This window comes from Somniosus microcephalus, chromosome 8 (genome assembly GCF_052327205.1).
Source record: "Somniosus microcephalus isolate GS21.2 chromosome 8, FLI_Smic_1.0, whole genome shotgun sequence".
Classification (NCBI taxonomy): domain Eukaryota; kingdom Metazoa; phylum Chordata; class Chondrichthyes; order Squaliformes; family Somniosidae; genus Somniosus; species Somniosus microcephalus.
Genome location: NC_140994.1, coordinates 132265338 through 132281673, shown reverse-complemented (window position 1 = coordinate 132281673; position 16336 = coordinate 132265338). Strand labels below are relative to the sequence as shown.

Sequence of the window (16336 nt, the reverse complement as noted above, 5' to 3'; positions counted from 1 at the left end):
TGTTGTTTGTAATAAAGATGAATGTGTACTAAGTGGTGCAGGGGTGTTGGACCCCCTCCATGCTTGGATGTGTGTAAACGACTGTAATTATTCTATGTATGCTTATGTACACTACATTTTACAGAATGGGAAGTGCATGTGTCGTGGGTATCTTAGGGAGGTAATTGCAGGGGAAGATTGACTGTGGAGTGTGGGAAATTTTGCTCACCTTATCAGGATGATACTTAAAGCAAGTTTAGTATCAACAGGGGGGAGTGTAGGGTTCTCAAAATTCCCACATTCCCCGAAGTTATGGATAAAGGGACCCTGCATGGACAAGTTATGAAAAGACAGGGTACCCAAAATGGCTTCTGCAGCCTCCTGACCAAAAGGACAGGATTTTAAAAGCAAGGCCCTGCAGACAGGCAAGCCTGGGACGAAACTTAAAATGCAGGAATCTGTGAACAGACTCTGGAGCCAGACAGCCAAAGTTAACACAGAATATGCACTCATTCGCCTTGAAACAAATCAAGCTAGAATGGGCCTATAATCAAGGCCATTAGGTTTTTGCATTTTAATCGGCAAAAGCTCACAGAAGCCATCAAGCCAGGAAAACCCAATTAAGTCTCATACATAACCAACAACCAGGACATCGAAACCATTGTGACACAGAGACAGCCATTTCAGGGTCGTTAAAGTAAATGGCTGTAATCAGTTTAAACGAGCCCGCCAAAAGTTAGACAAAGGGCTGACCTGATTTGGCGCGCAGATAAGGAATGAAGAATCGGGTATAATTGTAGGCCCATCGGTAGTGCTCGCTCTCTCTTGCTCTGGCCTCTTATCGTTTGGCTTTTGGCCTGCTGCCGCTCGTTCTCGAGCCCTGGCCTCGTGGCGGGCTCTCTTCTCGCGCCCCGCGCCACTCAACACCAAGGATGCCCATTACTACACCGAGGGACTAAATGCGGGAGGAGAACGAGACCCGAGTTCGAAACCACACAGGACACACAGGCCACAAACGGGCAGACGAGACGAGACAAGATGAAGAATTACGGTAAACCGATAAGAGCAGAGAAGGGCAGCGAAAGACGCATTGGGGAAACCAAACGCCTAGTTATAAGCTGGCGTTTGGTGAATAAGTTGGCGTTGCGTGAATAAGTTGGCGTTGCATGCATAGACAGTAAAACCCCAATTTGAAGAATAAGCTGGTATTCGAAGAATGGACAGAGAAATCTGGACAAAACGGCCTAGTTATAAGCTGGCGTTTGTCACATGGACAGTAATAGCCCAGTTGAAGAATAAGCTGGCGTTCGAAGTATGGATAGCAACATCATTAGACGGTAAAGACCGCCTACCGACCCCAGACCGCAGCAATACCGTCAGTGACCGCCCAAAGGAGAAGAAGGCCCATCGCGACGAAGTACTCGAAGAAGTGGCATAGTGGTTAGCACTGTTGCCTCACAGCGCCAGGGACCCGGGTTCAAATCCGGCCTCGGGTGACTGTCTGTGTGGAGTTTGCACATTCTCCCCATGTTTGCGTGGGTTTCCTCCGGGTGCTCCGGTTTCCTCCCACAGTCCAAAGATGTGCAGGTTAGGTTGATTGGCTATGATAAATTGACCCTTAGTATTAGGAGGATTAAATACGTGGGGTTACGGGGATAGGGTGGGATATGTGTTGATGTAGGGGTTACGGGGATCGGGTGGGATATGTGTCGGTGCAGGCTCGATGGGCCGAAATGGCCTCTATCTGCACTGTGGGGTTTCTGTGATTTCTGTGATTTCTGTGAAGACGTTAACAGAGGAAAATGGAGGGTGCCTTTGCACAAACAACTTCAGCGCCACGCCCTGTGACCACGTGGCGATGGGATACCCCAAAGGGCAGGAAGAGCGGACCTCAAACCCCACCATCTAAAATGACAGGTTCTGAATTGGTGAGCATGAATTCCTGGCCCCTCATAGCTTAATCTAGTTAGGTATAGTGGGTGGGATTAAGAATAAGGGGATTTTTAGTGTATTGGTTTCCCTTGATGTGCCATGTGTTCCCCATTCCCATATAAGTGTATTAACTATTTTATGCCTGTAACTGTTGTGTCCGTGTATAATAAGACACAGACTGCAGGAGAAACGGTACAACAGGTGTTTACTAAACGTGGCTCACACTGGAACTGCCTGTACAGATTACTACTCAGTGCTATATACAGGTGTGGTCACTGCCAGTACTACAGTATACATGAGCTGTAAAAAGTAGTTCCCCCCTTAAAGGTATATACCTTACAATTCCTCCCCTTTTAGATTAACAGTACCATAACACTCATTTAACAATTAAATATCAAACTAATTACAATTAACACTTTTAACATGCAACATTAGCTGAAAATAGTCTATTTATATATTCAGTCTTTGGGGAGGCCTCCTGATCCTTTCTGGATAGTGCCTTTCCCGAGTGTCTTGCTCTTGGTGCGGAGGCGATTCTGGCCCCCTGTCGTCGGTGGGTTCATCAGCTTCCGATGCTACTGTTTCTGGGGTAGTAGCGACCTGTACGTCGGGTTCATCACCAGGTACGTATGGGCGAGGCATGGGGTTGACTTGTTCCTGTGACTCTAAGATCTGGTCAGCATGGCATCTCACGATGCTCTCCCCAACGTCCACTGTGTACATTAGTGGCCCCTGCCGTGTGCATATCGTTCCTGGCTGCCATTTTTCTGTTCGGTAGTTGCGGGCCAACACTGGTTGCCCTACATTGAAGCTCCTTGTTGGCTTCTCATGGATGTGCTGGAATTGCTTACTCTCAACATCTCTTCGTACGTTTGGTCTGAGCAAACCCAGGCGAGATCTTAACCTTCGGTTAAAGAACATCATGGCTGGGGCCTGGTTGGTGACTGCATGTGTCGCATTCCGGTAGGCGAACAGGAAATTGTCCACCTTGTGCTGCAGCAGAATGTTGTCATTGTACATAGCCTTTATTGCCTTCTTAAAGGTTTGTATGAACCTCTCAGCCAATCCATTTGTGGCTGGATGGTATGGGGCGGATGTGTAATGCCTTACCCCATTCTTTTTCAAGAACCTCCGGAACTCGTCGGACACAAACTGTGGTCCGTTGTCGGAGCAAATCTGTTCTGGCAAGCCATTCCTGGCAAAAATGGTCCGTAGGATTGCAATAGTTTTCTCCATGGTGGTGGAGGATATTTTGATGACCTCAGGCCATTTCGAGTGCGCATCCACGGCTATTAAAAACATTGAGTCCATGAATGGACCAGCAAAATCAATATGCACCCGTTGCCATGGAGATGAGGGCCACTCCCATGGGTGTAGAGGGGCCTGTGGTGGTGCATTTTGGACTTTCTGGCATCCTGAGCAGCTCTTGGTCAGGTCCTCAATTTATTTATCGATTCCCGGCCACCACACATAAGCCCTGGCTAAGCTTTTAATTTTTACCCCTCCCAGATGACCCTCATGAAGTTCATTGAGCACACTATCCCTTAACTTGGGTGGAATTACCACTCGGGATCTACACATCAAGGTCCCCCGGCACACTGACAGCTGTTCTCTCCTTGTCGAGAATGCTGGCAACAGTGAGTCGCCATGTGCTGGCCATCCCTTCACCGTCAAATCATATACCCGAGACAGCGTCGGGTCATCTCGGGTTTCCTTTTCGATACAAGCGTTAGTTACCGGTAGGTATTCAACTATAGACGAATGGAATATTTTGACAGGATCCACTGCTGGTGCTTCCTCCGCAGTAGGCAGTGGCAGGCGTGATAGCCCATCAGCATTTCCATGCTGTTTCGTGCCCTTATATTCAATCTCATAGTGGTGCGCCCCTTGAAAAATTGACCATCTTTGTAGTCGTTGCGCAGTCATCACCGGAACGCCCTTCTTCGGATTAAAAATGGAGACAAGAGGCTGGTGATCAGTCAGCAAGGTGAATTTCTGCCCGTGCAGATAGTGATTGAACGTTTTCACTCCCCACACTAGGCTGAGGGCCTCCCTGTCAATCTGGTTGTAGTTACGCTCGGCTGCAGTTAGTGATCGTGACGCAAAGGCTATTGGCCTCTCTGAGCCGTCCGAGAATTTGTGCGACAGCACCACTCCAATGCCGCAGGGTGACGCATCACATGCCAACCGAATTGGTAATGCTGGGTTGTAATGGGCCAATACCTCTTTTGATGTGATTAGTGTTTTGCTCTTCTGGAAAGCTCGTCTACATTCGTCACTCCACTTCCATGGCACCCCAGTTTGCAGTAGGGTGTTCAGTGGGTGTAGTATTGCAGACAAATTTGGCAAGAACTTATGGTAGTAGTTTACCAGCCCGAGGAACGACCTCAGTTGTGACAGATTTTCCGGTGCTGGAGCCTTGACTACTGCCTCAATCTTCTCTGGGGACTTATGTAACCCCTCTTTATCGATAACGTGGCCACAATACGAGATCTGTTTTCTAAAAAACTCGCATTTGGGGCGGTTAGCTCGGAGCCCATATTCCTGCAATCTAGTGAGCACCTGCTCCAGGTTGGCAAGGTGATCACTGTCATTTTCGCCCGTGACCAGGATGTCGTCCAAATAACACTGGGTCCCTGGGATCCCTTGCAGGACTTGTTCCAATGCCCTCTGCAAAATTGCCGGAGCTGATGCTACCCCGAATACCAGCCGGTTGTATTGGTAGAGACCTTTATGGGTGTTGATTGTGAGGTATTTTTTTGCTGCTTCTTCTACCTCCATTTGCAGATACGCCTGGGCCAGATCAATCTTAGTGAAGCGTTTCCCTCCAGATAGCGAGGCAAAAATATCTTCAATCCGCGGAAGTGGATATTGTACGGTGTGAAGGACCGGGTTCACTGTTACCTTAAAGTCCCCACAGATGCGAACCTTCCTTGGTTCCCCAGGCGTGCTGCTCAACGACTTTTTCATCACAGGGACGATGGTTGTAGCCCACTCGCTCCAGTCTACCTTGGACAGTACACCTGAACGTTCCAGACTCTCCAGCTCTGCTTTGACGGCTGGGCAGATCGCATAAAGTACCGGTCTGGCCTTAAAAAATTTTGGGCTTGCGTTTTCTTCAATTTTAATCATCGCTGTCATGCCTTTTAGTGTTCCGAGTCCTTGCTGGAACACTTCTTTCGCGTCAGTTAGGATCTTTGACAGTCGCCCAGGTGTGACGTTGTCATCCTTTTTGTCAGCCACAGTCAGTGCCTGTATGGAATGCCAATCCAATTGTATTTTCCGGATCCATTCACGTCCCAGTAATGGTGGTCCTCCATCTTGCAATACATACAGGTCTAGTTTTGGTGTTTCCTTACCGTTATATATAACGGCCACCCTTATTTTTCCTTTGGGGTAGACTTTTTGCCCCGTGTACGTCTTCAAAATAATTTTTGTGTCTCTCAAGGGTATGTGTGAGAATAGCCGCTCGTAGTCCCGTCGGTTTATGACTGTTAGGGCTGATCCTGTGTCCAATTCCATCTTTACCTGGACTCCTGCTATCTTGAGAGTGACCCAAATGGTTCGGTGATCCTCCGTTGCGATCACATTATGTAGTTTCAGACAACTCAGTTCCCTGCTTTCGGAGTCGTTATCACTCATTTGTTCATCTGAACTATTCTCCGTCATCTTATGTACCTTCTTGTACTTTTCTTTGGTAGGTTTCTTATTGCTGGTTTTCTTTCCCGACCTGCAGACTCGTGCTATGTGTCCTACTTTCCCACACTGTCCGCACACTTTGTCTTTGAACCAGCAATCGTTCTGGTCATGTGTTGTTCTGCCGCAGCAATAGCACTTCTCTGTTCCATATGACATTTTGTTTGTGCCATATTCTTGCGGTCTCTGTTGTATCTCTGCAGCGCCCTGTGCTGCTGCTTCATATGATACCGCAATGCTGAAAGCCTTGTCCAGCGTCAGGTCCTTTTCAAATAAAAGCCTTTTCTGGGTTCCTTCACTTTGAAGCCCACACACAAACTTGTCCCTTAAGGTATCTGCCAGTCCCGCTCCAAACTGGCAGTGTTTCGATAGTTTGCGCAGTTCTGTTAAATAATCAGCATTGCTTTCATCCTTATGCTGGTTCCGTTTGTGAAACTTGAATCTTTCTGCTATCAGCAGCGGTGTGGGGTTTAAATGTTCCTGTAGTATCGTTACTATGTCTTCAAAACTCTTTTCCATTGGCTTCGTTGGGGTTACTAGATTTCGTAATAAACCATTAGTCTTTGCACCCATTAAATTTAACAATACCGATGCTTTCTTGTCATCTGACATCTCCTTTGCCTTGCAGTACACCTGTATTCGTTCGACATATGTAGTCCAATCTTTGACTTCATTGTCAAATGCGGTGATACTGCCACTCTTCGGCATTTTGGGTGTGGTTTAAAATGGCGTCTCCCAATTGCTTAAAATGGCATCTCCCGCGCTTTCCTTCCTCCCCCGCTGCTGCCAATGCCGCTCCCGGCGGTTCTCGTGGCAATGGCGGCTCCCTGTAGGTTTCACGCGCTTCTCTTGCGCTGCTGCCAACGCCGCTCTCGGCGGCCCTCGTGGCAATGGCGGCGCCTCATGGGTTTCTGCGCATCTCTCTCTCCCTCTCTTTGACGCTGCTCAGCCCCTGAACACCGGCTGCGCCATGTGCGCTCTGCCCTCTCTCTCTCTCCCCCGTCGATGCTGCTCGGCCCTTTGCTGTGCCGCTCGGTCGGGCTCTAGCCCGCCGCTGTCCGGGAAGGGTCTGCGCACTACCTGTTGCCATCCCGTTTGACTGGACCACCTCGACTGGAAAGCCAAGCCTGGCTCTCGACAGCCTCCCCTGCAATTCTCGAGTCTCTGCTGGATGACTGGGCGGTTGCCCATGGTCGACACCCGAGTCTCTGGCCTTGACCTCCAATCCACTGATCTCCAGGAACGAATCCCCGGGAGGTGATGCAGAGTTGCAGGTAGGTTCGAACTTGCCTTGTCGCCAATGTTGTGTCCGTGTATAATAAGACACAGACTGCAGGAGAAACGGTACAACAGGTGTTTACTAAACGTGGCTCATACTGGAACTGCCTGTACAGATTACTACTCAGTGCTATATACAGGTGTGGTCACTGCCAGTACTACAGTATACATGAGCTGTAAAAAGTAGTTCCCCCCTTAAAGGTATATACATTACAGTAACTATATCGGTAATTCTCAGTAGTATTGTGTTTTATTCAGCCTTTTAATAACATTTTGCTTTTCGTGCACCAAACCACTTGTCTACTCGATTTTCTGTATCGCCGCCCGTACCTAAGTCTGGTGTCTAGAACCCAGGGGGTGTGGAGCGATTCGAACCGCTCAGGGACAGTCAGGGGTAGAGCTGACTGGGCACACACACCAAAAACCCCCTACAACAGTCAAGCTTCGTCCAATCAGGTAACAAAGAGTTTGCCGCTTTCCAATAGGTGAGGGAAGGCAGTGTCCTGTGAGGATAGGTGTCCCAGGCTGTTAAGTATGTGTATTGTATTGAACAATTAACACAAAGACTTAAACGTATAACTCAAACAGGTCTTTACTGGTTGGAGGTAGGGACTATACATAGCTCTTTACTTCATGCCCACAGGCGGGAACTGAGGGGGATCAGTACCCACAGTACTATTTATACCCCTATGGCCAGGAGTGGTACTGCGTATCACTACGCCCAACAAGTAGTGCAGTCCTGTCCATAGGTTCAAAGTAGCACACATATTACATACACAACATTCCTCCCTTCCTAGCTTTACAGTCATCTCCCCATTTAACATAACGTAATAACATATATACATATATAACTTCAGGTTTACATAACAGAATAACATAGATACATAGATAACTTCATGTCAAAAACAGATCACAGATTCAGTCTCTGCGGAAAACAGTTCACAGATTCAATCTCTGTGGTGTAGTCGGTTCACGTTGCTAGAGTGACTCATTCAATAGTCCTTCCATGGATTTAACAGTTTGAACTTCCGAACTGAATTGGCTCCGTTCGGAGGGACCACGTGTGTGATCTGGTAGAGGTGATAATGGTTCAGATGGGTCATCTTCTGTTTTTACTTTTCCTTTTCTGCTTCTTGGAGACTCTCTGGGCTCCATTGTCAGCTGCCACAGCTGCCAGCTGCATGCGCAGTTCCTCCTTCTCTTCCTCCTGTTTCCGTCGTAGAGCCAGCTTCTCCCGATGTTCCGTAGACTTTTGGTGCTCCTCCATGATTTCTGCACTTTGGGAGTCGAAGTTACAAGCTGGGCAGGACAGGACATCGTAATATTCGGTGTCGTCCTGAGCTAGACCAGTGAGAGGGTCGTCTATTTCCTCCATACCTAGCTGGACGTTAGCCAGCTCTTGTTCCAAATCCAGACATCTTTCCTGAAGAGACTTCTTCATGTGTACCTCTGCATCCAGCTTTTTCTGGGCTTTCAGCAAGTCGTTTACTAGTGACCTCATTTGTGATTTTAATACTTCAACTTCCTTTGGAGATTGATTGATCGGACTATGCAATCCCTCTACCGGAGCAGCTGTTTCAGCGGTCTGTTGTTCTACGTTGACGTGAGTCAGCGTACTTTTGGCATCCAAGGGCTGCTCTGTTGCAGTCATCTCAGTCTGTGTTGCCACCTCAGCTCTTCCAATAACCTTTGAGAGCTCCGAACCCCTTTCGTTTGAATATTGAAGTTCATGTTCAAGTTTTTCCCATTTCAGAGTCCTGTCCTTCAGCATATGCAGGAGTTGGCTGACCGTTAACTCCTCTGACATCAGACGTTTTGTGTGCTCCTGCTCCATTTTCTCCATCAGCTGCTTCTGTTGTCTTTCCAGATTCTCCAACTCTATATCAAAGAACTCTTTCGTTGCATTCAACTCTTGCTCAAAACGGCGAAGCATTTGTTCTAATTGCTGTTGTAGTTTGAAATGGAGTTGAGTTCGAGCCCGGTGTCCCTCAGAAATGGGCACATCAGTAGACTTGCCAGACTCAGAATCCACAGTTAAACTATGTTGTTGTTGCTCAGTGGAATTCTGTGCTGAAACTTTGTCTTTTGCACCTGAGTTGGGCTTACCATCATCCGTTCCAGAGTCTGGGCCGACTATCTTCACCGAGTTCTCACTCGTTATTGTTTGTAGGAAATGCCAGTCCATATTCATTTTCCTAATCCACTCCCGTCCTAGTAGTGGAGGACCTCCTTCAGATATCACATATAAGTCCATTATTTGACTGTCTTCGCCCTTGTGGGCCACTGCAACCTCTATTTTCCCGATGGGGTACACTCTTTGCCCCGTGTATGTTTTCAATATAATCCCCGTATCCTGTAGGGGAATATGTAGGAATAACTTTCCGTAATCTTTCTTATTTATGACCGTCAATGCCGATCCAGTGTCCAATTCCAGTTTTACTTGGACTCCTTCTATCTGAAGAGTGACCCAAATTGTCTGGAGGTCTGCACCCTTACCAGCGTTGAGTACTCTTAAGCTAGCCAGTTCATTACAGCTTAAGCTAGCCAGTTCATTACTGCTAGCGTCTGAATCGGACTCCTGTTCGGTCACCTTGTGTACCTTTGCGTATTTTCCTTGCGGTGACTTCTTGTTGCTGGTCTTCTTCCCTGACCTGCATACTCTAGCTATATGTCCAAGCCTACCACAAGTTCTACATTCTTGGTTTTTAAACCAACACTGGTTCTGATCATGCGTTGTCTTTCCACAACGATAACATTTGCCAGAACTCACACCCAATTTGTGTGCACTGAGCTCCGGTGACCGTAGCTGCATTACTGCCGTGCCTCTCGCTGCGGCTTCGTGTGCTGCTGCCATAGTGACCGCCTTCTCAAGCGTCAGCTCATTCTCCTCGAGCAGTCGCTTTTGTGTATCCTGTTTAAATAAACCACACACAAATTTGTCTCGTAGTGCATCTGTCAATCCCGTTCCAAACTGGCAATATTTCGCTAATTTACGCAATTCCAGCAAATATTCAGCATTGCTTTCATGCTGTAGCTGCCTTCTGTCGTAAAATTTAAATCGTTCCGCTAGCATCAGCGGCGTGGGGTTTAGATGATCTTTCAGGACAGTAACAATCTCATCGAACGTCTTATCCGCCGGTTCATCTGGTGATAACAGGTGTTTCAATTGCCCGTACGTCTTCGCACCCATTAAATTTAATAATGTTAGAGCTTTATCTTGGTCACGAATTTTATTGGCCTTACAATAATTTTTTACTCTTTCAACATATATGGCCCAATCTTCGAGGTCACTATCAAAGGTGCTAATATTCCCGTGTTTAGGCATTGTAGATTTGCAATTTCTCAGATTTTATTTTCTTTACTTGTTATCAAAGATGGCGGCTTCCCGCTCTTGCCGTCGTCCTCCGCCCACAAAATGGCGGTTTTCCCGCGCTTGGCGGTCTTCACCCGTCCCCCGACGCCGTCTCCCTTCAGCCCTCGAGTGCGGCCCTTATCTTCGCCGCGATCGATAGCCCGCGCTGTGCACCGCGACTCTCGCACCTTGAGCTTCTGCAGCCGCCGCGCCTTTCAGTCCGAGTGCGGCTCTTATCTTTGGTCCCGATCGCTGGCCCGGCTGCGCCCCTCACTTCAAAGCGGCCCAGCCCTTATCTGCCGATCGCTATCGCCCTACCTCTCTCTCTTCCCCAGTCCTGTCTTTACTCCGGTTCACAAGCTGATGGAGGCTTCAGGGTCCTAATGCCTGGCTCTTCCAGTCGCTGGAAGCTGTCAGGATTTCTGCTGCCCTTCAGTTTTGAGTGGGGTGTTGAGGATTGAAACCTCTCTTCAACGTCCTGTCTTTGGACGAAGCCGCCTGGAATAACTGCCGCAGGGTAAGAGCCTGACTCGTCGCCAGTGTTAAGTATGTGTATTGTATTGAACAATTAACACAAAGACTTAAACGTATAACTCAAACAGGTCTTTACTGGTTGGAGGTAGGGACTATACATAGGTCTTTACTTCATGCCCACAGGCGGGAACTGAGGGGGATTAGTACCCACAGTACTATTTATACCCCTATGGCCAGGAGTGGTACTGCGTATCACTACGCCCAACAAGTAGTGCAGTCCTGTCCATAGGTTCAAAGTAGCACACATATTACATACACAACACAGGCGACTAATGCCGGGAGCATAGGGGCAGGCAGTCATGTGGTGAAACCACCAGGAATACATCCAAGCAGAGTAGGCAGCCCTACCAATCAATGCCAGCTGGCTGCCATGAAAACCAGCACTATAAATGGCTCGCTTTGCTCGTGGATTGCCCTCAACATTTCAAAACCAATGTCATCAACAAAGTTCCCTCTAATTTTTTTTCTCCGCGCTACCATTAAATTTGCTGCATTGCCGCCTGCCACCACACGGTATCTGTGAGTGGCCTGTGCTGTACCTTCCCAATTGTTGCGCAGCCGTGCATGCGCGCAGCTTAGAGAGAGCATTGGTCATCAAACTACATCTCAAAATCTCACTGTTAAACTGTCCATCCTTTCCAATTATCACTCCATCCCTAAATTAATCATGCTGCGGTATATTTACGATAAATCGTGTTGGGGTATATTTACGATGATTCATGTTGGGATATATTTACGATAACTTGTGTTGGGGTATATTTAAGATGATTCGTGTTGGGGTATATTTACGATGACTTGTGTTGGGGTATATTTACGATGACTCATGTTGGGGTATATTTACGATGACTTGTGTTAGTGTATATTTACGATGACTCGTGTTGGGGTATATTTACGATGACTTGTGTTGGGGTATGTGTGGGATGACTCGTGTTGGGGTATATTTACGATAACTCATGTTGGGGTATAATTACGATGATTCATGTTGGGTATATTTACGATAACTCATGTTGGGGTATAATTATGATGATTCATGTTGGGGTATATTTACGATGACTTGTGTTGGGGTATATTTAAGATGATTCGTGTTGGGGTATATTTATGATGACTTGTGTTGGGGTATATTTACAATGACTCATGTTGGGGTATATTTACGATGACTTGTGTTGGGGTATATTTACGATGACTTGTGTTCGGGTATATTTACAATGACTTGTATTGGGGTGTGTTTGGGATGACTCATGTTGGGGTATATTTACAATGACTTGTGTTGGGGTATATTTATGGTGACTTGTGTTTGGGTATATTTACGATGATTCGTGTTGGGGTATATTTACGATCACTCATGTTGGGGTATATTTATGGTGACTTGTGTTGGGGTATATTTACGGTGACTTGTGTTGGGGTATATTTACGATGACTTGTGTTGGGGTATGTTTGGGATGATTCGTGTTGGGGTATATTTATGATGACTCGTGTTGGGGTATATTTACGATGACTTGTGTTGGGATATATTTACGATGACTTGTGTTGGGGTATGTTTGGGATGACTCGTGTTGGGGTATATTTACGATGACTTGTGTTGGGGTATGTTTGGGATGACTCGTGTTGGGGTATATTTACGATGACTCATGTTGGGGTATGTTTGGGATGACTCGTGTTGGGGTATATTTACGATGATTCATGTTGGGGTATATTTACGATGACTTGTGTCGGGGTGTATTTACGATGACTTGTGTTGGGGTATATTTACAATGATTCGTGTTGGGGTATATTTATGATGACTTGTGCTGGGGTATAATTATGATGATTCGTGTTGGGGTATATTTACGATGACTTGTGCTGGGGTATATTTATGATGATTCGTGTTGGGGTAGATTTACGGTGACTTGTGTTGAGGTATATTTACAATGATTCCTGTTGGGGTATATTTACGATGACTTGTGCTGGGGTATATTTACGATGATTCGTGTTGGGGTATATTTACGGTGACTTGTGTTGGGGTATATTTACAGTGACTTATGTTGGGGTATATTTACGATGACTTGTTTTGGGGTATATTTACAATGACTCATGTTGGGGTATATTTACAATGATTCGCGTTGGGGTATATTTACGATGATTCATGTTGGGGTATACTTAGCCTCCCTTTTGTCAACTTTTATTTGTGCACATTCCATTTGCCATTTGGCAGCCTAGACTTTAACTGTTGGCCGGACGTCTAACTGTGGGAGGTGACAACAGCTATGCTTCCACTGACACCTGCACTGTCCAGCTGTCGTGGGGACGGCCCATTGTAGCAGTCAAAAGCAGCATTCTTAGACTGTTCTTCCCTCTCCTTAGCTCAGGGGTAACGTGGCCAAGTGTAGCTCCGTTACTGGTGCCCTGACTGAGATGAGCTAACAGCACAGTCCCAGGATTGAAGCTGGACCTTTCTACTCTGGATGGCTCAGTCTGTGCCCTAAGCAACTGCACCACTGGGGCAAGCAGCCTCTGCGTCTTATTTCCAAGCAGGCTTGGTACGGTATGTACCGGGCACAGCACCACTGGGTATAAGAAAGAATTTGGTATTAAGAGCTCAAACTGGCAAAACTATTTAACTTGCATCTGCATTTATTCTACAGAAGGGTGAAGACTGATATCAACTCAAGGGGAAACTACAACATTTAGTATTCAAAACTCCTGCATGAACACAGAACCAAGATGGACAAAAAGGTAAGCCTGCAACTGCTGTGATACTGATATTTTGTTTCTGAGGGATCGGTGCTACATTAGAATACATACGTGCAAAGAGACTGAGCAAGGACAGTTCAGGGTTAGAAATGGCCACTCAGCCCATCAAAGTTTGGTCCCTCTGTTCCCTACTGCACTATCAACACCCAAAGATCTTTGCCCCTACCACCCTACTGGTAGATTATTCCAAATATTGGTCTTTGGGTGAAGGTAGGGGTGGCAGGTGATTTCAACTACCGTGCAATATGGGCCTTTTCATGCCAGCTTGAAGCCCGAGCCATTTTGAGGCATGGGTCTCACTAGCCTGCTTTTGGCGAGCTGTGGGCACCGTGAAAGCGGCCCCGCTGTGGCTCGTTTGTTTTAATATGGCGGGAGATTTGGCCGAATCCCATGCTGAGCTGGGCAGCAGATCAAGCTGGGGAGATGGGGACACAATTAAGGTGGGGGTAAGGGGGTGGCGGGACTTGAATGGCACTCCTACTGTTTCTGCTCCCGTCAAAAGAAATTGAAAGCTCCTTGGGTTGTTTTTCTGAGCAGCCTCCAGTGGCCCCTTCAAGGACCACTGGAAGCCACTTAAAGCCTGGTAAAACTGGACAGAGTGTATATGGTGCGCATTCTGCCCATTAATGTCAGCTGTGGCTTAGTTGATAGCACTCTCGTCTCTGAGTCAGAAGGTCATGTGATCTAGTCCCACCCCAGAAACTTGAGCACGTAATCCAGCCTGACACTTCAGCGCAGTACTGAGGGAGTGCTACACTGTCTGAGGTGCCATTTTTCGGATGAGATGTTAAACAGACCTCTCAGGTGCATGTAAAATATCCCATGGCACTATTCGGAGAAGAGCAGGGGAGTTCTCTCTAGTGTCCTGTCGAATATTTACCCCTCAACCAATATCACTAGAATAGATTTTCTGGTCATTATCACATTGCTGTTTGTGGGAGCTTGCTGTGCTCAAATTGGCTGTCGCAATTCCTACACTACAACAGTGATTATGCTTCAAAAGTACTTCATTGGCTGTAAAGCACTGTGGGACATCCTGAGGTCGTGAATGGCGCTATATAACTGCAAGTCTTTCTTAAAGCTAAAAATTGCAATCAGTCAGAGCTGAATTAAGAATACTTGGGACCTGGGCACCAGGTGTCAGTATGTCATTGATATAGAAAATGTCTGAATGGCTTGAATGTTCTTCAATGCAGGATGAAGGGAGTGGGGATGACTGTAACGAGGGCTGTTATGCAGAGGGGTTCTATCTCAGTTCTCAGGGTAGGGGTGTGGGAAGCCCAGTGGAAATGCTAAGCTATGAGCTAATCCCTCAAAAATCAGGCTGCAAGGTGCTGAGGTGGTCCTCCTTCTTCTGCTGTTTCCTCTCCTTCCACAGGTCTTCCTTGTCTGATGACGACTGCTGCTGTTCCTCCTCCAAGTGCAGGGCCCTCTGTAATGTAATGTTGTGCAATGTGCAGCAGACCACTGCGATGTGTATCACTCCTATCTGGGGCACAGTGCAGGAAGCCGCCTCGCAGTCCTAACACCTGAACCATTGCTTGAGCAGTCCAATTGTGTGCTGTATAAGGATCCTGGTGATCTCCTGGCTTTGAGGATATAGAGGCACTAGAGAAGGTGCAAAATGATTTACAAGGATGATAGCAGAATTAAGAGATTATTCCTATCAGGAAAGATTGAACAGGCTGGGGCTCTTTTCTCTAGAAAAGAGAAGGCTGAGAGGTGACCTGATAGAGGTCTTTAACATTTTTTAAAAGGCATTTGATAGGGTAGACATAGAGAAGATGTTTCCACTGCTGGGGGAGACCAAAACTAGGAGGCATAAATATACTGTCACTAATAAATCCAATAGGGAATTCAGGAGAAACTACTTTACCTAGAGAGTGGTTAGAATGTGGAACTCGCTACCACAAGGAGTAGTTGAGGCAAATAGCAGAGATGCATTTAAGAGGAAGATAGATAAGTACATGATGGAGAAAGGAATAGAAGGATATGCTGATAGGGTTAGATGAAGTAGGAAGGGAGGAGACTCGTGTGAAGCATAAACACCGGCATAGACCATTTGGGCCGAATGGCCTGTTTCTGTGCTGTACATTCTATGTAATGCTATGTAAGATCTTGCTCTTGATCTTGCTGGGGTAGCACAGCGGTGTTATCAGCTAGGTCTGCAGGGGGGATAACCCTTGTCCCCCAGCAGCCCTCCTGTCATGTTCCTGACATTATTAAATAGCAGGGGGCTGGTAGAGTGTCTGAGCTCCCTGGGGACTTTGCATGATGTTGTTCCTGTGGTCGGCCACTAGTTGTACATTGATAGCCTTTTCTGTTGACGAATGTCGTTGGCTGGTATTCCAGTGACCTGATGGTCATGTGTGTACAGTCAATCACATGCTGCATGCGAGGGAAGCCAACCACTGCAGCGAAGCCGCAAACTCTGTCCCTTTGACTGATGAGGCCAGTGGGGAACATGACGTTCCGCTTAACCCCTGGCAAAGTGGGCATTGGTCATCCGCTGTGAACTGTGGCCTTGGAGATGTAGCTGAGGCCTCCAGGAGCAGCCTGAAAGGATGCAGTGACATAAAGTTCAGGGCTGTGGTGACTTTGAGGGCCACTGGCATGGCCCCTTGGTTCAGCAGACGGCAGGTCCTGTCTCAGGAAACTGGCCTACCTGGAGAAACAAAGCCTCCTCCTGCACTGCTCCTTAGAGAGGTTCAAGAAGATGACTCTTGGCCTGTAGATCCTTTGGGCTGGGTATGGCCTCCTTCGCACAGCCACACTCCTCCTCCCCCTCCCCTACCTCCCACCCACCCGTTGTCTTCTGAGAGGCCCAGGTGCTGG

The 16336-nt window shown here is 47.2% G+C and overlaps 1 long non-coding RNA gene across 1 annotated transcript in view; it reads left to right on the top strand.

Moving 5' to 3' along the window:
* Positions 1–16336, top strand: part of LOC147113799 (uncharacterized) — a 209770-nt gene that overhangs the window by 107784 nt on the left and 85650 nt on the right. Inside the window, exon 2 of the long non-coding RNA XR_015079148.1 lies at positions 13393–13483. This is a non-coding gene — a long non-coding RNA (uncharacterized LOC147113799). The remainder of the gene's footprint in view (positions 1–13392; positions 13484–16336) is intronic.